General features: G+C 46.5%; 1 protein-coding gene and 1 non-coding gene across 2 annotated transcripts in view; both read left to right on the plus strand.

The window, feature by feature from the left end:
- TPST2 (tyrosylprotein sulfotransferase 2) overlaps positions 1-24,298 on the plus strand; it is a 129,770-nt gene that overhangs the window by 27,582 nt on the left and 77,890 nt on the right. The window lies entirely within an intron of this gene.
- LOC134932374 (U5 spliceosomal RNA) lies at positions 10,292-10,404 on the plus strand. Its single transcript, XR_010179336.1, has one exon. It is a non-coding gene; the product is annotated as a U5 spliceosomal RNA (small nuclear RNA).

Below are 24,298 nucleotides of genomic sequence, written 5' to 3' on the forward strand. Positions count from 1 at the left end.
CTGTCAGAGCATTCCCGGTGTGTGTGCTGTGTGTCGGTACGCGTGTGTCGACATGTATGAGGAGGAAAATTATGTGGAGGCGGAGCAGTTGCCTGTGTTGGTGATGTCACCCCCTAGGGAGTCGACACCTGACTGGATGATTGTATTTAAACAATTAAGTGATAATGTCAGCAATTTGCAGAAAACTGTTGACGACATGAGACAGCCGGCAAATCAATTAGTGCCTGTCCAGGCGTCTCAGACACCGTCAGGGGCGCTAAAACGCCCGTTACCTCAGTGGGTCGACACAGACCCTGACACAGATACTGAGTCTAGTGTCAACGGTGACGAGACAAACGTAATGTCCAGTAGGGCCACACGTTACATGATCACGGCAATGAAAGAGGCATTGAACCTTTCTGACACTACAAGTACCACAAAGAAGGGTATTATGTGGGGAGAGAAAAAACTACCAATATTTTTTCCTGAGTCAGAGGAAATAAATGAGGTGTGTGAAAAAGCGTGGGTTTCCCCCGATAAAAAACAGCTAATTTCTAAAAAATTATTAGCATTATATCCTTTCCCGCCAGAGGTTAGGGCGCGTTGGGAAACACCCCCTAGGGTAGATAAGGCGCTCACACGTTTATCAAAACAAGTAGCGTTACCGTCTCCTGATACGGCTACCCTCAAAGAACCAGCTGATAGAAGGCTGGAAAATATCCTAAAAAGTATATACACACATACTGGTGTTATACTGCGACCAGCAATCGCCTCAGCCTGGATGTGCAGTGCTGGAGTCGCATGGTCGGATTCCCTGACCGAGAATATTGATACCCTGGATAGGGACAATATTTTGTTAACTATAGAACATTTAAAGGATGCACTACTATATATGCGTGATGCACAGAGGGATATTTGCACCCTGGCATCAAGAATAAGTGCTATGTCCATCTCTGCCAGAAGAGCGTTATGGACGCGACAGTGGTCAGGGGATGCGGATTCCAAACGGCACATGGAAGTATTGCCGTATAAAGGGGAGGAGTTATTTGGGGCTGGTCTATCGGACCTGGTGGCCACGGCAACGGCTGGAAAATCCACCTTTTTACCCCAGGTCACTCCACATCAGCAGAAAAAGACACCGTCTTTTCAAACTCAGTCCTTTCGTTCCCATAAGTACAAGCGAGCAAAAGGCCACTCTTTTCTGCCCCGGGGCAGAGGAAGAGGAAAAAGACTGCACCATGCAGCCGCTTCACAGGAGCAGAAGCCCTCCCCTGCTTCTGCCAAGTCTTCAGCATGACGCTGGGGCTTTACAAGCAGACTCAGATATGGTGGGGGCCCGTCTCAAGAATTTCAACGCGCAGTGGGCTCACTCGCAAGTGGATCCCTGGATTCTACAGGTAGTATCGCAGGGGTACAAACTGGAATTCGAGGCGTTTCCCCCTCGTCGTTTCCTGAAGTCTGCTTTACCAAAGTCTCCCTCCGACAGGGAGGCAGTTTTGGCAGCCATTCACAAGCTGTATTCCCAGCAGGTGATAATCAAGGTACCCCTCCTGCAACAAGGAAAGGGGTATTATTCCACGCTGTTTGTGGTACCGAAGCCGGACGGCTCGGTGAGACCAATTTTAAATCTGAAATCCTTGAACACTTACATAAAAAGGTTCAAATTCAAGATGGAGTCACTCAGAGCAGTGATAGCAAACCTGAAAGAAGGGGACTATATGGTGTCTCTGGACATCAAGGATGCTTATCTCCACGTCCCGATATACCCTTCTCACCAAGGGTACCTCAGGTTTGTAGTACAAAACTGTCATTATCAGTTTCAGACGCTGCCGTTTGGATTGTCCACGGCACCTCGGGTCTTTACCAAGGTAATGGCCGAAATGATGATTCTTCTAAGAAGAAAAGACATTTTAATTATCCCTTACTTGGACGATCTCCTGATAAGGGCAAGATCCAGGGAACAGTTAGAAGTCGGAGTAGCACTATCTCAGGTAGTGTTACGTCAGCACGGGTGGATTCTAAATATTCCAAAATCGCAGCTGATTCCAACGACACGTCTACTGTTCCTAGGAATGATTCTGGACACAGTCCAGAAGAAGGTGTTTCTCCCGGAGGAGAAGGCCAGGGAGTTATCCGAGCTAGTCAGGAACCTCCTAAAACCAGGACAGGTCTCAGTGCATCAGTGCACGAGGGTCCTGGGGAAAATGGTGGCTTCTTACGAAGCGATTCCATTCGGAAGATTCCATGCAAGAACATTTCAGTGGGATCTACTGGACAAATGGTCCGGATCGCATCTGCAGATGCATCAGCGGATAACCCTGTCGCCAAGGACAAGGGTGTCTCTCCTGTGGTGGCTGCAGAGTGCTCATCTACTAGAGGGCCGCAGATTTGGCATTCAGGATTGGATCCTGGTAACCACGGATGCCAGCCTGAGAGGCTGGGGAGCAGTCACACAGGGAAGGAATTTCCAGGGCCTGTGGTCAAGCCTGGAAACGTCTCTTCATATAAACATTCTGGAACTAAGGGCCATTTACAATGCCCTAAGTCAAGCAAAACCTCTGCTTCAGGGTCAGGCGGTGTTGATCCAATCGGACAACATCACGTCAGTCGCCCACGTAAACAGACAGGGCGGCACGAGAAGCAGGAGGGCAATGGCAGAAGCTGCAAGGATTCTTCGCTGGGCGGAAAATCATGTGATAGCACTGTCAGCAGTATTCATTCCGGGAGTGGACAACTGGGAAGCAGACTTCCTCAGCAGACACGACCTTCACCCGGGAGAGTGGGGACTTCACCCAGAAGTCTTCCACCTGATTGTAAACCGTTGGGAAAAACCAAAGGTGGACATGATGGCGTCCCGCCTCAACAAAAAACTGGACAGATATTGCGCCAGGTCAAGGGACCCTCAGGCAATAGCAGTGGACGCTCTGGTAACGCCGTGGGTGTACCAGTCAGTGTATGTGTTCCCTCCTCTGCCTCTCATACCAAAAGTACTGAGAATCATAAGAAGGAGAGGAGTAAGAACTATACTCGTGGTTCCGGATTGGCCAAGACGGACTTGGTACCCGGAACTTCAAGAGATGCTCACGGACGAACCGTGGCCTCTACCTCTAAGAAAGGACCTGCTACTGCAGGAGCCTTGTCTGTTCCAAGACTTACCGCGGCTGCGTTTGACGGCATGGCGGTTGAACGCCGGATCCTGAGGGAAAAAGGCATTCCAGAAGAAGTCATCCCTACTCTGGTCAAAGCCAGGAAGGACGTAACCGCAAAACATTATCACCGCATTTGGCGTAAATATGTTGCGTGGTGTGAGGCCAAGAAGGCCCCTACAGAGGAATTTCAACTGGGTCGTTTCCTTCATTTCCTGCAAACAGGACTGTCTATGGGCCTAAAATTAGGGTCCATTAAGGTTCAAATTTCGGCCCTGTCGATTTTCTTCCAGAAAGAACTGGCTTCAGTACCTGAAGTTCAGACATTTGTAAAAGGGGTCCTGCACATACAGCCTCCTTTTGTGCCTCCAGTGGCACCTTGGGATCTCAATGTGGTGTTGAGTTTTCTAAAGTCACATTGGTTTGAACCACTTTCCACTGTGGACTTAAAATATCTCACATGGAAGGTGTCGATGCTGTTAGCCTTGGCTTCAGCCAGGCGTGTGTCAGAATTGGCGGCTTTATCATATAAAAGCCCTTACTTAATTTTTCATTCTGACAGGGCGGAATTGAGGACTCGTCCTCAATTTCTACCTAAGGTGGTTTCTGCATTTCACATGAACCAACCTATTGTGGTACCTGCGGCTACCAGGGACTTAGAGGACTCTAAGTTGTTTGACGTTGTCAGGGCCTTGAAAATATATGTTTCCAGGACGGCTGGAGTCAGAAAATCTGACTCGCTGTTTATCCTGTATGCACCCAACAAGCTGGGTGCTCCTGCTTCTAAGCAGACGATTGCTCGTTGGATTTGTAGTACAATTCAGCTTGCACATTCTGTGGCAGGATTGCCACAGCCAAAATCAGTAAAAGCCCATTCCACAAGGAAAGTGGGCTCATCTTGGGCGGCTGCCCGAGGGGTCTCGGCTTTACAACTTTGCCGAGCAGCTACTTGGTCAGGGGCAAACACGTTTGCTAAATTCTACAAATTTGATACCCTGGCTGAGGAGGACCTGGAGTTCTCTCATTCGGTGCTGCAGAGTCATCCGCACTCTCCCGCCCGTTTGGGAGCTTTGGTATAATCCCCATGGTCCTTTCAGGAACCCCAGCATCCACTAGGACGATAGAGAAAATAAGAATTACTTACCGATAATTCTATTTCTCGGAGTCCGTAGTGGATGCTGGGCGCCCATCCCAAGTGCGGATTATCTGCAATACTTGTACATAGTTACAAAAATCGGGTTATTATTGTTGTGAGCCATCTTTTCAGAGGCTCCGCTGTTATCATACTGTTAACTGGGTTCAGATCACAGGTTGTACAGTGTGATTGGTGTGGCTGGTATGAGTCTTACCCGGGATTCAAAATCCTTCCTTATTGTGTACGCTCGTCCGGGCACAGTATCCTAACTGAGGCTTGGAGGAGGGTCATAGGGGGAGGAGCCAGTGCACACCACCTGATCCTAAAGCTTTACTTTTTGTGCCCTGTCTCCTGCGGAGCCGCTATTCCCCATGGTCCTTTCAGGAACCCCAGCATCCACTACGGACTCCGAGAAATAGAATTATCGGTAAGTAAATTCTTATTTTTTCCGCCCTTAGCGTGGCGTAAACAGCATCGCACCAGGCACTTCAGTTGGAGAATGGCTGTTCTTGCGACTAAACACCATGTTTTATGGCGCGAGAACCACCATTCTCCAACATAACATTGCGTTGAATTGAATAGCTTCAGGAGCTCCTTCCTGCACTATTCAATTTGCGCTGAATTGATTCGAGCCCATTTAGACTTACCAACGTTGCATTATACTCATTGGACTGACAATGTGGCTAAAGCTATGGTGGCTTAAATCATGTTGTCTACTACATTGTTGTTTGTCATATATCACTGTATTATATGTACAACATGATTTTTCATGGTAACTCACATTGTCCGCACATTACAAATGGCTGATAACATGGTGTGCCACAGTATACATCATTGGGCTCTATTCAATTTAGTGCAGATTGAATAGTGCCGGGAATTATTTCCCAGTGCTATTCAATTCAGCGCACTGTAACAGCAGAAGAGAGGATTTCTTCTCGCACCCCAGCAAAAATCTGACAAAATTGTTCTGCCCTTGGCGCGGCGGACACAGCATCACGCTGGGCACTTTAGATGGAGACTGCCGGTTCTCGCGTCCAAACTGTTTAGTCCTCAAAATATGGCCTTCCCTGACATGACAGCGCTGAATTCAATAGCACTGGGAGCTAATTCACAGTGCTACTCAATCTGTGCTGAATTGAATCAAGCCCATTGTTGCATGAGACAGAGGGGACTTTTGCAGTTTTATCAAAGCTTAGTAAGGACACATCTGCATACCTCCCAACATGACCCCCTCCAGGAGGGACACAATGCTCTGCTTCTGGACTTTTCTCATTATTTATGATTACCAGCACCTGTGTTGAACAGGTGAATGGATAAGAAAGGTGTTTCAGCACAGGTGATGGCAATCATAAATTAAGAGGGAAGTGCACGAGCAGAGCATTCTGTCCCTTCTGGAGAGGGTCATGTTGGGAGGTATGCATCTGTAAGTTTTAGAAGATCAGGTGATCTCTGAAGAACCCGGTTACATTTCTGAACTGCCTGAAAAGTTGTTTAGTTCTGTAAAAACAAGATTTTTCCTGATCTGTGCTTACAAATTCATATTCTAAAACTACATTTTAGAACCTTGCTTTGATCTAAACTTAGGAAAAAGCAAAATATATGTTACAATTACACAGTAGATTTTTGCTAACATTTATTGAACCTCAGTTGATGTATTTTGTAGCAGTGAATGGCATAGGAAATTGAGGGTAGAAGGAAGAATGGATCCTAGTAAACATCAGTATGTCTTTAAAGGTGCTAGCAGTTGGTGAAGTTGGATATGTAAGCAAGGTGATATGAAATATAAATCAACAAAGTGCTTGTATTAAGTACCGGGTTGAAGCTCAAAGGTACTGGCAGGTTTGATGTGATTGGTGTGTGACATTGTGTCTATAAATCACCAGGTTGCCACATAATCCTTAAAAAAAAAAAAAAAAATAGATCCTGGTGACTAGAGCCAGGGATTGAGGAAAAAGCGACTCACTGGAGCATACATGTAAGGATGCCTTACTTGTTGTAAATTGCATCTTCCTAAGGCAGCGTCTGGCTCTTTAGAAAAGCAATTTGGCACCAGCGAATGGCATAATGACAAACCATGTACATTGAGTTTTATGTTGGGCCATTTATGTGTGTGTATATATTAAAGATTGGTTGTGCTCATGTATACTGTGGGACCACAGGCATGATGTAGGGACACTGGTGCTTGTGTATAGTGGATGCACTGACTGGTGTGGGCACTGCTGCTGTTATGCTATGTAGGACGCTAGCTTATTATAGTGTATAGGTCTTTTGCATATCTGAAATATACATACGACTCATTTTCCCTAGCTACTAAATCCTTGGTAGGGCACTTTATTTTTAGAAGTGGAAAAAACCAAAACATTTTTGGAAGCGATTCATTTTATTTTTATTTTATTGAAGTTTATCTGCAACTCATTTTATTTGACGCCAAATGAAAATCATAAAGAAAAAAAAAGTATCATTTTTATAGAATGTGTACTGCTTGCTTAAAATTTTTTACTTTTGTACTGTGGGCCTAATTCAGAGTTGGTCGCAGCAGCAAATTTGTTAGCAGTTGGGCAAAACCATGTGCACTACATGGGGGGGCAGGGGCAGATATAACATGTGCAGAGAGAGTTAGATTTGGGTGGGGTGTGTTCAAACTGAAATCTAAATTGCAGTGTAAAAATAAAGCAGCCAGTAGTTACCCTGCATACCACCCAAATCTAACTCTCTCTGCACATGTTATATCTGCCACACCTGCAGTGCACATGGTTTTGCCCAACTGCTAACAAATTTACTGCTGCAATCAACTCTGAATTACTCCATATGTTTTTTCAAAACTTTCTCTTACGTCCTAGAGGATGCTGGGGACTCCAAAAGGACCATGGGGTATAGACAGGATCCGCAGGAGACATGGGCACACTAAAAGACTTTGACTGGGTGTGAACTGGCTCCTCCCTCTATGCCCCTCCTTCAGACCTCAGTTAGATTCTGTGCCCAGGAGTGACTGGACACATACTAGGGGAGCTCTACTGAGTTTCTCTGGAAAGACTTTTGTTAGGTTTTTTATTTTCGGGGAGACCTGCTGGCTACAGGCTCCCTGCATCGTGGGACTGAGGGGAGAGAAGTCAGACCTACTTCTTCTTAGTTCAAAGGCTCTGCTTCTTAGGCTACTGGACACCATTAGCTCCAGAGGATTCGATCACTTGGTGCGCCTAGCTGCTTGTTCCCGGAGCCGCGCCGTCACCCCCCTCACAGAAGCCAGAAGTAAGAAGCCGGGTGAGTATTAGAAGAACAGAAGACTTCAGTGACGGCAGAAGACTTCAGTAACGGAGGTACAGCGCAGCGGTCCATGCACCCACACACCAACGGCACTCACAGGGTGCCGGGCGCTGGGGGGCAGCGCCCTGGGCAGCAAGTTACTGAGGGTCATTTCACTGGAAAAAGAGGCATATTCGGTGCCCGGGCACCATGTACGATACCCCCGCCAGTATAAAAATTTTCAAATTTAAGCGGGACTACAGCACGCTGGGAGGGGCGGGGCTTAGCCGCACAGCTCACCAGCGCCATTTTCTCTCTTCACAGCCGCTGCAGAGACGCTGGCCTGGACCTCCGCTCTCCTTACAAGAACTGGGGAGCAAAACGGGGAGGGGGGGGGGGCACAAGCAATTTGGTGCTATATATTTATATATAATTTCAGCGCAGCCATCATATATTATTTCTTTAGTAGTATATGGGCGCTGAGGTGTGAGCTGGCATACTCCCTCTGTGTTCTCTCTACAGGCTTCCCTGTGGGTCTGTCCCCTTTTGGCCGGTGTGGGTGTGTCGGTACTGCATGTCTGAGGCTGAGTGTTCCTCCCCGGAGGAAGTTACTGGGAGCGCGGAGAAAGATTTGGGAATGACTCTGTCGGCGCATCCGACTGCTGATTGGGTAAATATGTTGAGTACATTGAATGCAAATGTGGCGTTATTGTCTAAGAGGCTGGATAAATCTGATTATCAGACACAAACATGGAGAAAATCCATGGAGGACGCTTTGTCTCAGGTACAGACCCCCTCAGGGTCACAAAAACGTTAATTTACCCAGATGGCAGATACAGATACCGACACAGACTCTGATTCCAGTGTCGACTTCAATGAGGCCAGTTTACATCCGAAAGCGGTTAAGAGTATTCAGTACATGATTGTGGCTATTAAAGATGTTTTACATATTTCTTTATCATCCACTAGGGGTCACTGGAGTACTCTTGGGATATGGACGGGCGTAGCCGAACAAAGGCACTGAATATTCAAATTTAGGACTCTCCCCCCCTCCATATCCCCGAGTACCTCAGTGTACTTTGTCAGTGTTTTTTCGGTGCTCACAGCACGAACATAGGCTTGTGGTATACCCACACTTGGATTTTTATTTTTCATTTTTATTTTTAATTTTTAATTTTACACATCCCTTCCCAGTTTCTGGAAAAACATGGGTCCGGGATAGTGCCGCTGCAGGGACAGCGCATGGCGTGTCGGTCCTCACAAAGAGCACCCTCACAGCCACAGACAGCATGGCGTGTCGGTCCTCACAAAGAGCACCCTCACAGCCACAGACAGCCCACTGCTTCTAAAAGAGCAGCCAGGACTAGAGAGCTGGACGGCCTTGCACAGAAGAAGCCCGTCGCAGCCATAGATCACTGGGACGCTGACTGGAACGGCTACAGAGCTGAACGGAGCTTACACAAAAGCCCCGTTGCAGCCAGGACTACACAGCATGAGTCACATCAATGAAGACTGGACGGAGCTTACACAGAAGAAGCCCCGTCACAGCCATGACTCACTTCACTGAAACTGGACGGAGCTTACACACAAGAAGCCCCGTCACAGCCAGGAGTTACAGCGTCGCAAAGGTAGGCTGGGGAACGGGGCGGTCAGCGCAGGCTGCCGCCCCGCTATGAGGGGGTTAAGTGCCTCGCGCTTATACTGAGCTCCGTCCGGCTGCACAGCAGGGGGAGCTCAGACGCGCTATGCCCAGCCGCTACGCAGAGCGCTCCGTTCGGCAACACGTGGCTGCTCTCCTCACTCAAAGGCAGCAGAGCAGGGGGATAATACTTATAGCCGCTCTGTCCGGGTTTAGCCAGCGGTAGAAGCGCTCCAGGCACGCAGCTGATCTCCCTACTCAGGAGCCCTCCCAACGGCCACAGCAGACCTCAGTGCAGGGATGATTTCTTCTCAGAGGCTGTCGGCCGCCGCAGCAGTCTCAGTACAGAGACGGTGGGGGGAAGAGAGCTGGCAGGTAAAAGAAGTCCTGACAGTAATAGGCTTTTGAGCCTATATATATATATATATATTGTACATAGGTTTGAGCCTATATATAGATATATTAAATATATATATATTAATCTATATTACTGTCTGTGATGGCAGTATAATAGGCTTTTGAGCATATATATATAATGGAAATAGGTTTTTGAGAGCCTATGTGTGTTGTAAATAGGCTTTTGAGCCTCTATATATTAAATATATATAAATGTATCTATATTACTGTCTGTGAGGGCAGTATAATAGGCTTTTCAGCATATATATAATGGAAATAGGCTTTTGAGCCTATATATTAATGGCTGTTATTAACATTGTAAAAAGGCTATTGAGCCTATATTCATGCTGTATAAATATATTAATCTGGAATATATATATTTATTTATTCATAGAGCATGTGTTGTACCCGGCCTGTGATTATACTGTATAATAGTCTAGATTAACACGGGAACAGTTGTAATTTGTTCTGTGATTATCACAGTCAGCATGGCAAAGGGGCCATTTTAAACATTCTTCCTGTTGTTTTCCAGTTTGTAATTCTGGAACATTCCTGCCCTACATCTCTGAGCCACCAGAGGCGCAGGGGTGTTAGTAGGAATTTTTTGGTCAGCATAAGTTAGCCATGTAAACTGTATTTCTACATAATTCTAGAACATTCCTGCCCTACATCTCTAAGCCACCAGAAGGCGCAGGGGTGTTAGTAGGAATTTGGTTCGGGTTTCATATGAATATCAACTGCTTTTCATAAAGATTACTGGTTTCTCTTCACAGCGAATAAATCTTTCGTTTTTTACTAAAGATTTCCGTAGAGAGAAACAACCAGGAGTTTAATATAAATATGCTGTTCAGAAAATATATATATGACATAATAACGTCATAGGCGTGCAATGTCTGTCCGTTGCCTATTGTGGTGTCTGTCTGCATAGCGAGTAAGGCTCTAGCGCAGACCAAAAATAATTTTAAACCTATTTTAAGCATTGGCAATTCAAATAAACATAGGAGTCTCGGAAGTTATTCCGCCAGCTCTAACAAAAGACAGTCTTTCCAAAGGGCCAATTTTCCTTTGGGTATCACAGTGTTTATTTAACTGATCTTATAATATAATGCACGATTCTATGTCAAATCTCACACCGATAACTACGAGTGAGAAGGCTACATTAAACCAGCACTCAGATAGTGCAGGGTTGTTGCCAACATACATTGCTAAATTACAGTGAGTCAATGTCTCCATTTTTACACTTAGTACACTTTGACCACTATTTAATCGTTTCCAAGATGACGCCATACGCCATTGCTAAATGCGTCTGTGTCAAACATTATAAAGGCCCAAGAAACATTTGGGTCACTAGACTATGTATGGAAACAATGAGATTTCTGTTAAAAGAAGCTGCAGAGTATATCTGTAAAGCTTCTTCTAACGACGGTACTGCGAATCTCACTTTTCATTGTCGCTAGTTCAGCACGACAAGGCCACAGCTTGTTGGTCCTAAATTTGTTATTCAGCCATTACCGCATTCAGTATCAAAACAGAATACTTGGCCCGGCATTTAATCCCTTTAGACTTCAGTTTTTCAAGGCGTTGGTACAAAACACTCACGCTTTGTAACGACAGGACGCTACGGTCAGCAAGCCAGTAGTTTCATGACCTCTTTTCCAATTGTGGAAGCGTGTCTTTAAATGTTACTTTTGGAGGGGTTTCCAAACTTCAACTCATGAAGAACATGACTGCCTCAGTCGAACGGTTTGGCAGGTGGCCATTTGGTCTCTGCTGGGTTTCAGCTGTCTTTATAATACAGGCAGTAGTACAACAACAGAGTCAGGGTTGTTTATTCCCCTCTGTTTGGGGTAACAAAACCATACAGCTCCGTCGCAGTTTCAATCAGCAAGTCACTTACTGCAGGTTGAAAATGGATTTGCTGCGGTTAGTATTGGCATATTGGAGCCACAAAATTGCATATTTTGCACTGGATCTTCACAATGCATATATATCCATTCCGGTTTGCTCATCACAGGTTTAGCGTTTGCAGATCGCCACAACCATTAACCATTTCAGGTCTACCGTTTCTTATACTCTGGTATTTACCAAAGTGATGTTGGAAGATGATAGTTCATCTCACATAAGAACTCTGTCGCAACAGAGTTTCTCTATCTTAGATGATCTGCTCATAAGAACTCTGTCTCAACAAAGTTCCTCTAACTTGAGCTACTAAGGTATACTGCGGTGGCAGATCACGTTCAAAATACAATTCCGTCTAAACGATCTCAAATCCTAGGTAATATTATAAATACAGTAAATCAAAGCATTTACCTACTACACCAGCAAGAACAAATGTACATCTAGTAATTAGTGCAAATCACGCACACTAACGGTACATTGGTGTATTCACCTAGTTAAGATAATGATGCGTTTTAAAGCGCTTTAGGTCGCCGCCCTTCACTCGCCGTTCCCACAGAGGGCCGAGGGTGTATAATACTCTGGACGAGAGTCGCAGAGGTTCAGGAGTTGTAGTTTACAAAAGATCAGCGACAGAGGTTCTAAAACACGATAGATTGCTGTCGATAAATGTTCTGGAACTACGTGAATTTTACAATGCACTACATGCTTCGCTTTCAGTCTGACCACGGGCAGTCAAACAACGCAACGGCAGTTGCATACAGAGAAAAAAGCCGCATGGCAATGCGGCAGGTAACTCCAATCCTCAATGGCTCAGAACACTATTATGTGAAAATGTCAAGAGATTATTCCGTGAGTGGACATCTGTTAGACAGATGATCTCACCCGTCAGAATTGGGATCCTGAAAACTGGACATTAAATCCAGAGGTGTTTCATATGTGAGTCCACAGAAGGGAGTTACCCTCAGGTATACATGATGGCATCTCGCCACAATTACAAAAGCTCAGTATGTGTACAAAACAACAGATCACAAGGGCAGTGGCGGTGGAGTCTCTCACATTCATGTGGTCATTCAGCATCGTGTATCTGGCTCCACCATTTTCCGCTGCTCTCTCCGTTGTCAAAACGGATCATAAGACAGTTCGTCACAGTCATACTGATGGTATCTCATGTGTGTCGGAGAAGTTGTTTCTCGAAATTCCAAGGAATACTTGCACACGATCTTGGGGCGCTCATAATACGTCCAAACTGTTACATCAGGGAACGTTCTTTTACCCATAGTTACCTAGGTGCCTATTACCTATGTACCGCAGCTGCGGTTGATGGGGTGAGGGTTCAAACCGCCCTCTTAAGAAATAGAGCATTAAAATATCGGTTATACCAACCATGTTACCAGCTAGTAGACCGCTTAAGGCAGCTCATTATTACAAAATTTCGTGTGCTTACATAAGTCGTAAACCTCGGAAGTTTCCGACATCATCCTTCGAAGTTACCCGTATTTTGTTAAACGGGGTGGTATGGAAAACTGCGTTTACTTGCACGGAGGGTGCAGGTATCTGTGTAGTAAACTTATCTTCAAAGACGTTTGTCTTTATTGCGTCTGTACACACCATTATACAAGGTGTCACCAAAGTTCAGACTCTATTTATCTCACCTACAGCGCCAGGCGACTTGAGGTTGAGTTCAGATTTCTTACAGTTTTCATATTTTGAACCCTTACAACAAATGGGGATTAAGTTTCTCACTTTGGAAAACATTTTTCTTCTAGCCTTGGCTTCGGCAAGGGTTTAGTTTTCATATTTGGGTGCTTTGTATTCCAAGCCACCGTATTTGAGTTTTCTCTATCGTCCTAAGTGGATGCTGGGGTTCCTGAAAGGACCATGGGGAATAGCGGCTCCGCAGGAGACAGGGCACAAAAGTAAAGCTTTTACAGGTCAGGTGGTGTGTACTGGCTCCTCCCCCTATGACCCTCCTCCAGACTCCAGTTAGATTTTTGTGCCCGGCCGAGAAGGGTGCAATTCTAGGTGACTCTCATAAAGAGCTGCTTAGAGAGTTTAGCTTAGGTTTTTTATTTTACAGTGATTCCTGCTGGCAGCAGGATCACTGCAACGAGGGACAGAGGGGAGAAGAAGTGAACTCACCTGCGTGCAGGATGGATTGGCTTCTTGGCTACTGGACATGAAGCTCCAGAGGGACGATCACAGGTACAGCCTGGATGGTCACCGGAGCCACGCCGCCGGCCCCCTCACAGATGCTGAAGCAAGAAGAGGTCCAGAATCGGCGGCTGAAGACTCCTGCAGTCTTCTTAAGGTAGCGCACAGCACTGCAGCTGTGCGCCATTTTCCTCTCAGCACACTTCACACGGCAGTCACTGAGGGTGCAGGGCGCTGGGGGGGGGGCGCCCTGGGAGGCAAATGAAAACCTTTAAAAAGGCTAAAAATACCTCACATATAGCCCCAGAGGCTATATGGAGATATTTACCCCTGCCAAAATGTACTAAATAGCGGGAGACGAGCCCGCCGGAAAAGGGGCGGGGCCTATCTCCTCAGCACACGGCGCCATTTTCTGTCACAGCTCCGCTGGTCAGGAAGGCTCCCAGGTCTCTCCCCTGCACTGCACTACAGAAACAGGGTATAACAGAGAGGGGGGGCAAAATAAATGGCAATATATTAATATAAAAGCAGCTATAAGGGAGCACTTAATCATAAGGCTATCCCTGTCATATATAGCGCTTTTTGGTGTGTGCTGGCAGACTCTCCCTCTGTCTCCCCAAAGGGCTAGTGGGTCCTGTCTTCGTATAGAGCATTCCCTGTGTGTCTGCTGTGTGTCGGTACGTGTGTGTCGACATGTATGAGGACGTTATTGGTGTGGAGGCGGAGCAATTGCCAAATATGAGGATGTCACCTTCTAGGGGGTCGACACCAGAATGGATGCCTTTATTTGTGGAATTACGGGATAGCGTCAACTCGCTTAAGCAGTCGTTTGCCGACATGAGGCGGCCGGACACTCACTTAGTGCCTGTCCAGGCGCCTCAAACACCGTCAGGGGCTGTAAAACGCCCCTTGCCTCAGTCGGTCGACACAGACCCAGACACAGGCACTGATTCCGGTAGTGAAGGTGACGAATCAACCGTATTTTCCAGTAGGGCCACACGTTATATGATTTTGGCAATAAAGGAGATGTTACATTTAGCTGATACTACAGGTACCACTAAACAGGGTATTATGTGGGGTGTGAAAAAACTACCAGTAGTTTTTACCGAATCAGAAGAATTAAATGACGTGTGTGATGAAGCGTGGGGTGCCCCGATAAAAAACTGCTAATTTCAAAGAAGTTATTGGCTTTATACCCTTTCCCGCCAGAGGTTAGGGAGCGCTGGGAAACACCTCCTAGGGTGGACAAAGCGCTAACACGCTTATCAAAACAAGTGGCGTTACCCTCTCCTGAGACGGCCGCACTTAAAGATCCATCAGATAGGAGGATGGAAAATATCCAAAAAGGTATATACACACATGCAGGTGTTATACTACGACCAGCTATTGCGACTGCCTGGATGTGCAGTGCTGGGGTAGTTTGGTCAGAGTCCCTGATCGAAAATATTGATACCCTGGACAGGGACAATATTTTACTGTCGTTAGAACAAATAAAGGATGCATTTCTTTATATGCGTGATGCACAGAGAGATATCTGCACACTGGCATCACGGGTAAGTGCTATGTCCATTTCGGCCAGAAGAGCTTTATGGACACGACAGTGGACAGGCGATGCGTAGAGGAGTTATTTGGGGTCGGTCTATCGGATTTGGTGGCCACGGCTACGGCCGGGAAATCCACCTTTCTACCTCAAGTCACTCCCCAACAGAAAAAGGCACCGACCTTTCAACCGCAGCCTTTTCGTTCCTTTAAAAATAAGAGAGCAAAGGGCTATTCATATCTGCCACGAGGCAGAGGACGAGGGAAGAGACAGCAACAGGCAGCTCCTTCCCAGGAACAGAAGCCCTCCCCGGCTTCTACAAAAGCCTCAGCATGACGCTGGGGCTTCGCAAGCGGACTCGGGGGCGGTAGGCGGTCGTCTCAAGAATTACAGCGCGCAGTGGGCTCACTCGCAGGTAAATCCCTGGATCCTGCAGATAATATCTCAGGGGTACAGGTTGAAATTAGAGACAGAGCCACCTCGCCGTTTCCTGAAGTCTGCTTTACCAACGTCCCCCTCAGAAAGGGAGACGGTTTTGGAAGCCATTCACAAGCTGTATTCTCAGCAGGTGATAGTCAAGGTACCTCTTCTACAACAAGGGAAGGGGTATTATTCCACTCTTTTTGTGGTACCGAAGCCGGATGGCTCGGTAAGGCCTATTCTAAATCTGAAGTCCTTGAACCTGTACATAAAGAAGTTCAAGTTCAAGATGGAGTCACTCAGAGCAGTGATAGCGAACCTGGAAGAAGGGGACTTTATGGTATCCTTGGACATCAAGGATGCGTATCTCCACGTTCCAATTACCCCTCACACCAGGGGTACCTCAGGTTCGTTGTACAAAACTGTCACTATCAGTTTCAGACGCTGCCGTTTGGTTTGTCCACGGCACCTCGGGTCTTTACAAAGGTAATGGCCGAGATAATATTTCTTCTTCGAAGAAAAGGCGTATTAATTATCCCATACTTGGACGATCTCCTAATAAGGGCAAGGTCCAGAGAACAGCTAGAGATGGGTTTAGCACTATCTCAAGAGGTGCTAAAGCAGCACGGATGGATTCTGAATATTCCAAAATCCCAATTAATGCCGACAACTCGTCTGCTGTTCCTGGGGATGATTCTGGACACAGTTCAGAAAAGGTTTTTCTTCCCGAAGAAAAAGCCAAGGAGTTATCTGACCTGGTCAGGAACCTCCTAAAACCAGGAACGGTGTCTGTACATCAATGCACAAGAGTCCTGGGAAAAAATGGTAGCTTCTTACGAAGCAATCCCTTTCGGCAGATTCCATGCAAAGGGATCTGTTGGACAAATGGTCAGGGTCGCATCTTCAGATGCACCTGCGGATAACCCTGTCGCCGAGGACAAGGGTATCCCTTCTGTGGTGGTTGCAGGAGGCTCATCTATTGGAGGGCCGCAGATTCGGCATGCAGGATTGGATCCTGGTGACCACGGATGCCAGCCTGAGAGGCTGGGGAGCAGTCACACAGGGAAGAAATTTCCAGGGAGTGTGGTCGAGCCTGAAAAAGTCTCTTCACATAAGCATTCTGGAACTAAGAGCAATCTACAATGCTCTAAGCCAGGCGGAACCTCTGCTTCAAGGAAGACCGGTGTTGATCCAGTCGGACAACATCACGGCAGTCGCCCATGTAAACAGACAGGGCGGCACAAGAAGCAGGAGGGCAATGGCAGAAGCTGCCAGGATCCTTCGCTGGGCGGAGAATCACGTGATAGCACTGTCAGCAGTATTCATCCCGGGCGTGGACAACTGGGAAGCAGACTTCCTCAGCAGACACGACCTTCACCCGGGAGAGTGGAGACTTCATCCAGAAGTTTTCCACATGCTATTAAACCGTTGGGTAAAACCAATGGTGGACATGATGGCGTCTCGCCTCAACAAAACACTGGACAGGTATTGCGCCAGGTCAAGAGATCCGCAGGCAATAGCTGTGGACGCGCTGGTAACACCTTGGGTGTACCAGTCGGTATATGTGTTTCCTCCTCTGCCTCTCATACCAAAGGTATTGAGGATTATACGGCAAAGTGGAGTAAGACTAGTGGCTCCGGATTGGCCAAGAAGGACTTGGTACCCGGAACTTCAAGAGATGGTCACGGACGATCCGTGGCCTCTACTTCTGAGAAGGGACCTGCTTCAGCAGGGTACTTGTCTTTTTCAAGACTTACCGCGGCTGCGTTTGACGGCATGGCGTCTGAATGCCAGATCCTAAAAGGAAAAGGCATTCCAGAAGAAGTCATTCCTACCTTGATAAAGGCAAGGAAGGAAGTCACCGCGAAGCATTATCGCCGTATTTGGCGAAAATATGTTGCGTGGTGCGAGCAGCGGAGTGCTCCGATGGAGGAATTTCAACTGGGTCGTTTTCCTACATTTCCTGCAATCAGGATTGTCTATGGGTCTCAAATTGGGATCTATTAAGGTTCAAATTTCGGCCCTATCAATATTCTTCCAAAAAGAATTGGCCTCAGTCCCTGAGGTCCAGATTTTTATCAAAGGAGTACTGCATATACAGCCTCCTGTGGTGCCTAAGGTGGCACCGTGGGATCTAAATGTAGTTTTAGATTTCCTCAAATCAAATTGGTTTGAACCACTAAAGAAGGTGGATTTGAAATATCTCACATGGAAAGTGACTATGTTACTGGCCCTGGCTTCGGCCGGGAGAGTATCTGAACTGGCGGCTTTGTTTTATAAAAGCCCTTATTTAATTTTCCATTCGACATAGGGCAGAGCTGCGGACGCGTCCGCATTTTCTCCCTAAGGTGGTATCAGCGTTTCACCTGAACCAGCCTATTGTAGTGCCTGCGGCTACAGACGACTTGAAGGACTCCAAGTTGTTGGACGTTGTCAGAGCCTTAAAAATATACATTTAAAGGACGGCTGGAGTCAGAAAATCTGACTCGCTGTTTATACTGTATGCACCCAACAAGTTGGGTGCACCTGCTTCTAAGCAGTCGATTGCTCGTTGGATTTGTAACAAAATTCAACTTGTACATTCTGTGGCAGGCCTGCCACAGCCTAAATCTGTTAAGGCCCATTCCGCAAGGAAGGTGGGCTCATCTTGGGCGGCTGCCCGAGGGGTCTCGGCATTACAACTCTGCCGAGCAGCTACGTGGTCAGGGGAGAACACGTTTGTAAATTTTTACAAATTTGATACCCTGGCAAAGGAGGACCTGGAGTTCTCTCATTCGGTGCTGCAGAGTCATCCGCACTCTCCCGCCCGTTTGGGAGCTTTGGTATAATCCCCATGGTCCTTTCAGGAACCCCAGCATCCACTTAGGACGATAGAGAAAATAAGAATTTACTTACCGATAATTCTATTTCTCGGAGTCCGTAGTGGATGCTGGGCGCCCATCCCAAGTGCGGATTATCTGCAATACTTGTACATAGTTATTGTTAACTAATTCGGGTTATTGTTTAGGAAGCCATCTTTCAGAGGCTCCTCTGTTATCATACTGTTAACTGGGTTTAGATCACAAGTTGTACGGTGTGATTGGTGTGGCTGGTATGAGTCTTACCCGGGATTCAAAATCCTCCCTTATTGTGTACGCTCGTCCGGGCACAGTACCTAACTGGAGTCTGGAGGAGGGTCATAGGGGGAGGAGCCAGTACACACCACCTGACCTGTAAAAGCTTTACTTTTGTGCCCTGTCTCCTGCGGAGCCGCTATTCCCCATGGTCCTTTCAGGAACCCCAGCATCCACTACGGACTCCGAGAAATAGAATTATCGGTAAGTAAATTCTTATTTTCTCATGACAAAGCAGATCTTCCGACGAATTCCGCTTTCGTATCCTTCACATCTATATACCAATAGTGGTTCCTGTGTGGACAGCACATTCTATTCTAGAATTCTGAATGTGGTACACGCATTACGCGTTTATATATGTCCCGAACGTCTACAGTACGTGATATGAATACGTTGTTTGTTCTCTATGATACTGCCAACTGGGGTTAACCAGTTTCTCAGCAGACATTATCCAGTTGAATAATAATAATGACTACAAGTCAGGGTTCCTTTAAGGCTAAGTTACAATCGCCTACGTCAGTAATAGCTTATCCCACAGGTTCTGTGGGAATGTCAGACCCAGCGGGTCGGGGAGCGTCTACGACGCGGCTACATAGCCTTCAGTGCACCACGTTTGTGCACGTTTACACGTTATAATGGTGGCGCCATCAGCATCTAGCTTTGGTCTGCCTACTGTTACAAGTATCAAACAGCTCTCCCGCCCACGAGGGAAGCTTTGGTACGTCCCAAGAGTACTCCAGTGACCCCTAGTGGATGATAAAGAAAATAGGATTTTGGTACTTACCAGGTAAATCCTTTTCTTTGAATCCATAGGGGGCACTGGACGCCCACCCAGAGCAGTTTTACCTGGGTTGTTTTAAGCTCAAGGGAGCTTAGGGTCACAAGTTTTACTTGGTTTATATTAAGCTCAGAGGAGCTTGTGGTAACACATTTTCACCGATTGGTTCAAATTATAAGGTTCTATCGGTTAAGGTGTCAACTGTTTAGTTGACAATAAGGTTATGGGTCAACTTTGTTGTTGTCCGTTATGTTATAGGTATTCTCCATTGTCAACCTCTCTATATCCTGTTCGCTCAGTAAAAAACACTGACAAAGTACACTGAGGTACTCGGGGATATGGAGGGGGGGGAGAGTCCTAAATTTGAATATTCAGTGCCTTTGTTCGGCTACGCCCGTCCATATCCCAAGAGTACTCCAGTGCCCCCTATGGATTCAAAGAAAAGGATTTACCTGGTAAGTACCAAAATCCTATTTTCTGAGGAACCTCCGGTTCCAGATACAAGGGTTTGTTTATTTACAGGGAAAAAGCCTGAGGTGGTTTCCCCCCTCTCATGAACTGAACGCTCTCTGTGAAAAGGCTTGGGAGTCGCCTGACAAAAGGTGGCAGATTCCCAAGAGAATTTTTATTGCATATCCTTTCCCTTATGACGACAGGGAGAAATGGGAGTCATCATCCAACGTGGACAAGGCTCTGTCCTGACTGTCCAAAAAGGTGGCGCTTCCGTCTCCTGACACGGCTGCCCTCAAGGATCCGGCGGATCGCAAGCAGGAGACGACATTGAAGGCCATTTTCGTTACTACTGGTGTACTACTCAGGCCTGCTGTGGCGTCGGTGTGGGTGAGTAGTGCTATTGCTAAGTGGGCTGATAATTTAGCTTCTGATATGGATACCCTTGATAAGGATAACATTCTTTTGACTCTTGGCTATATCAAGGTCACTGCAGATTACCTGAAGGATGCGGCGAGGGACATTGGCCTCTTGGGATCAAGGGCCAATGCCATGGCGGTCTCGGCCAGGAGGGCGCTGTGGATTCATCAATGGAATGCTGATGCCGACTCAAAGAAAGCTATGGAAGCTCTCCCTTTTAAAGGTAGTGTCTTGTTTGGTGACGGCCTTGCTGACCTGGTGTCTACCAACAGAACAACAGAAAAAGGCACCCCATTATCAGATGCAGTCCTTTCGGCCTAATAAATACAAAAAAGGAAGGGGTTCGTCCTTCCTCGCTTCAATGGGTAGAGGAAGGGGAAAAAGGTCGCCTGCTGTGTCTGGCGCCCAGGACCAAAAGTCCTCCCCCGCCTCTGCCAAGTCCACCGCGTGACGCTGGGGCTCCCTTACGGGAGTCCGTGCCGGTGGGGGGCTGTCTCCGAATCTTCAGTCAGGTCTGGTTCCAATCGGCCCTGGATCCTTGGGTCTTAGACATAGTGTCCCAAGGGTACGATGCCCCCCCCCCCCCCGCCGCTTTTTCAAATCGGCCTTGCCAGTTTCTCTTCCAGAAAGAGAAGTAGTAAACGCTGCGATACAAAAGCTGTGTCAACAGAGGGTCATTGTCCTGGTTCCCCCGTCCCAACGGGGAGAAGGGTTCTATTCAAGCCTTTTTGTCGCGCCGAAGCCGGACGGCTCGGTCAGACCGATTCTGAACCTAAAAACCCTCAATCCATACTTGAAAACTTTCAAGTTCAAGATGGAATTTTTTCGAGCTGTGATCTCCAGCTTAGAAGGGGGGGATTTTATGGCGGCAGTCGACATAAAAGATGCCTACTTACACGTCCCGATATATCCTCCTCATCAGGCCTTCCTAAGATTTGAGGTGCAGGATTGTCATTACCAATTTCAGACGTTGCCGTTTGGGATTTCCACGGCCCCGAGGGTCTTTACCAAGGTGATGGCGGAAATGATGGTACTCCTACGCAAGCAGGGTGTCACAATTATCCCGCACTTGGACGATCTCCTGATAAAGGCGAGATCAAAAGAGCAGTTGCTAAGAAGTTTAGAACTCTCCCTGACTATTCTGCAACATCATGGTTGGATTCTCAATTTGCCAAAGTCTCAGTTGATTCCGACAACTCGGCTGCCCTTCTTGGGCATGATCCTAGACACGGAACTACGGAGAGTGTTTCTTCCAGCGGAAAAAGCTCTGGAAATCCAGACCACGGTCAAGGAGATTCTGAAACCGGCAAGAGTGTCGATTCATCAGTGCACTCGAGTGCTAGGGAAGATGGTTGCGACTTACGAAGCCATTCCGTTTGGCAGGTTTCATGCTCGGGTGTTTCAGTGGGATCTGCTGAACAAATGGTCCGGGTCTCACCTGCACATGCACCGGAAAATAAGTCTATCCTCCAGGACCAGAATTTCTCTCCTGTGGTGGCTGCAAAGTTCTCACCTTCTAGAGGGACGCAGATTCGGAATCCAGGATTGGGTCCTGCTGACCACAGATGCAAGTCTCCGAGGCTGGGGTGCAGTCACACAAGGAAGAAGTTTCCAGGGAAAATAGTCAAGCCAGGAATCTTGTCTCATCCCATCCCAGTGCGGACTGTTACTTGCAGTTGTATTGATACTTGTTGTTTCGGTTACACGAAGGTTGTGTATCAGTTATATTCAGCTTGTTGCTGTTGTTAGTTCATACTGTTATCTGGTATTCCTGCTAATCCAGTTGTACGGTGTGTTTGTGGTGTGAGCTGGTATGTCTCTCGCCCTTAGTTTAACAAAAATCCTTTCCTCGAAATGTCCGTCTGCCCTGGGCACAGTTCCTATAACTGAGGTCTGGAGGAGGGGCATAGAGGGAGGAGCCAGTTCACACCTAGTCAAAGTCTTTTAGTGTGCCCATGTCTCCTGCGGATCCCGTCTATACCCCATGGTCCTTTTGGAGTCCCCAGCATCCTCTACGGACTAGGAGAAAAGGATTTACCGGTAGGTATTAAAATCCTATTATTTGTATAGAAGAACCCCCCCAATAATCTCACTTTTAACTGTGTTATATAAATATATATTTTTTTCTTTCATTGATTTGTGTTTTGCTCCAATGAGTGGGCTGTTGAGACCTGGAGTAGGACAGTTTATCTATAAATGAATCCTGCAATAAACCTATTTCGTAATGGGGCTTTCTATAAAAAATAAATAAATCCAGCACACCTTTTGAAGGACTTTTTCTAGAAAATACAAAGAAAGATGAGACTTGTGTAGACCTTCATTTTCCAAGTACCCTATAAATAGAAACTGACAATAAAGGCCTTGAATTTCTCCACTTAATCAAAATAACAAGCTGAATGTTTAAAATGTATTCATACAGAGGTGTTTCATGTGGTTTTGTTGAAATCTAATAAACTGAATGAACGAGAAAGACCACTGTGCATGGACTTGATTGTACAAGGACATCTAAACGATCATACATGATTACATCTCAGTGTAATTTCCCTAAAACTTACATTTAATTTTATTAAATTTTTTCACTCTCTGATGCCGATTCAATTGTTTTAACCCACGGCTATCACTAGGGAGCACAAAAACGGAGCAATTCAGTTGCTCCATTTAGACGCCCAGTATCCGCAGCCTCCTGAGGTGCTAGAAGAAATGTGTGCAAAGTTGGCAATTTTTGTGTCCAAATGGGAGCTTAGACGCTGCAAAACCCTGTCTGTTTGGGAGCGACATGCGCAGTATGCATGGACGCCCAAACATCATTGAATTGTGACAATTGTTTGGGGCGACCGTACTTTCCCAAATAAATTGGAAAAATAGCCGTCCAAAACAATTGAGTCGCCCCCACTGAGCATGTGTCACCATTGTTTCTAGATTTGCAACCTGTGTAGATATCAGGAGGAGGCTTATAGTGTAAGCGTTTCATAGAGGAATTCAAATCAGTGCGACCGTCACAAAGGTACCTCACAGCCAGTTACATTGATAATTTTTCCATTGCTCGCCATTGCGCCAGAAATATAACAATATTAGGCTATTGTAAGAAGTAGTAATGTGCGCAGCTGAACATTGTGGCAGCACAAAATAATCTACCAGGCATTGTCGCCTAAATGGCTGAGCATTTAGTGACACTGGCAGAGATATTGGGCAGGGACAACTTACACTGGTAGCTTGAAGCTGCTCACACAACTGTACTCTGTCCCCCATATCTCTTGCTTTCACAATACTCTACCTAATGTCAGTCTATGAAGGAATGGCAGCAGCGACCAGGAGAAAACAGATCCTAATCATCCTGCTCTTTAGTACCATCCCCTTATTCTGCTACCTACTGTATAGCAAGTAACTTGCCATAATTGCAAAACTAGTACATGCTCTGCCAACCTTGATTTGCAGGCAGACATGGCTCTGCTGTAAGAAGTGACTGGAAATAACTATACACCTACAGATGTGTCCTCCTACATTGCTGCAGTCACACTAAAAAGCCATTTAAGTCATGCCATGACGTGGCAGGAATTGGTAGCGCTGAGTGTAATTTTTTGTGATTTTTTTTTTCCAGCGAAAATGCATCTTAGCTGCAATATAATGCAATAGGACACACGCAGCTTCTGCTGATTAAAATGATATGTGGCATGCCTATATTTTTTGTGTAATTGCGACTGTATCTGCCACGTTAGTGTTTTTCAGGAAAACACTGAAGTATATTACTTTGTATGCAAATACAGTCGATGTCGCACACAGACTATAGACATGCTGCATATCATTTTAATTGGCAGAAGCTGCCCATGCATCCTATTGCATTACATTGTGTCTAAGAAGCAGGGGGGGGGGGGGGGATGGCGCTACAGAGGCACACGGCACTCACGCGTTATGTGTAACATGACATAGCGCGCAGAGCAAAAATGTAAGAGGACATATCTGTATGCATTCAAAGCATGAAAATTCATGTT

Source organism: Pseudophryne corroboree, chromosome 1 (genome assembly GCF_028390025.1).
Source record: "Pseudophryne corroboree isolate aPseCor3 chromosome 1, aPseCor3.hap2, whole genome shotgun sequence".
Classification (NCBI taxonomy): Eukaryota; Metazoa; Chordata; class Amphibia; order Anura; family Myobatrachidae; genus Pseudophryne; species Pseudophryne corroboree.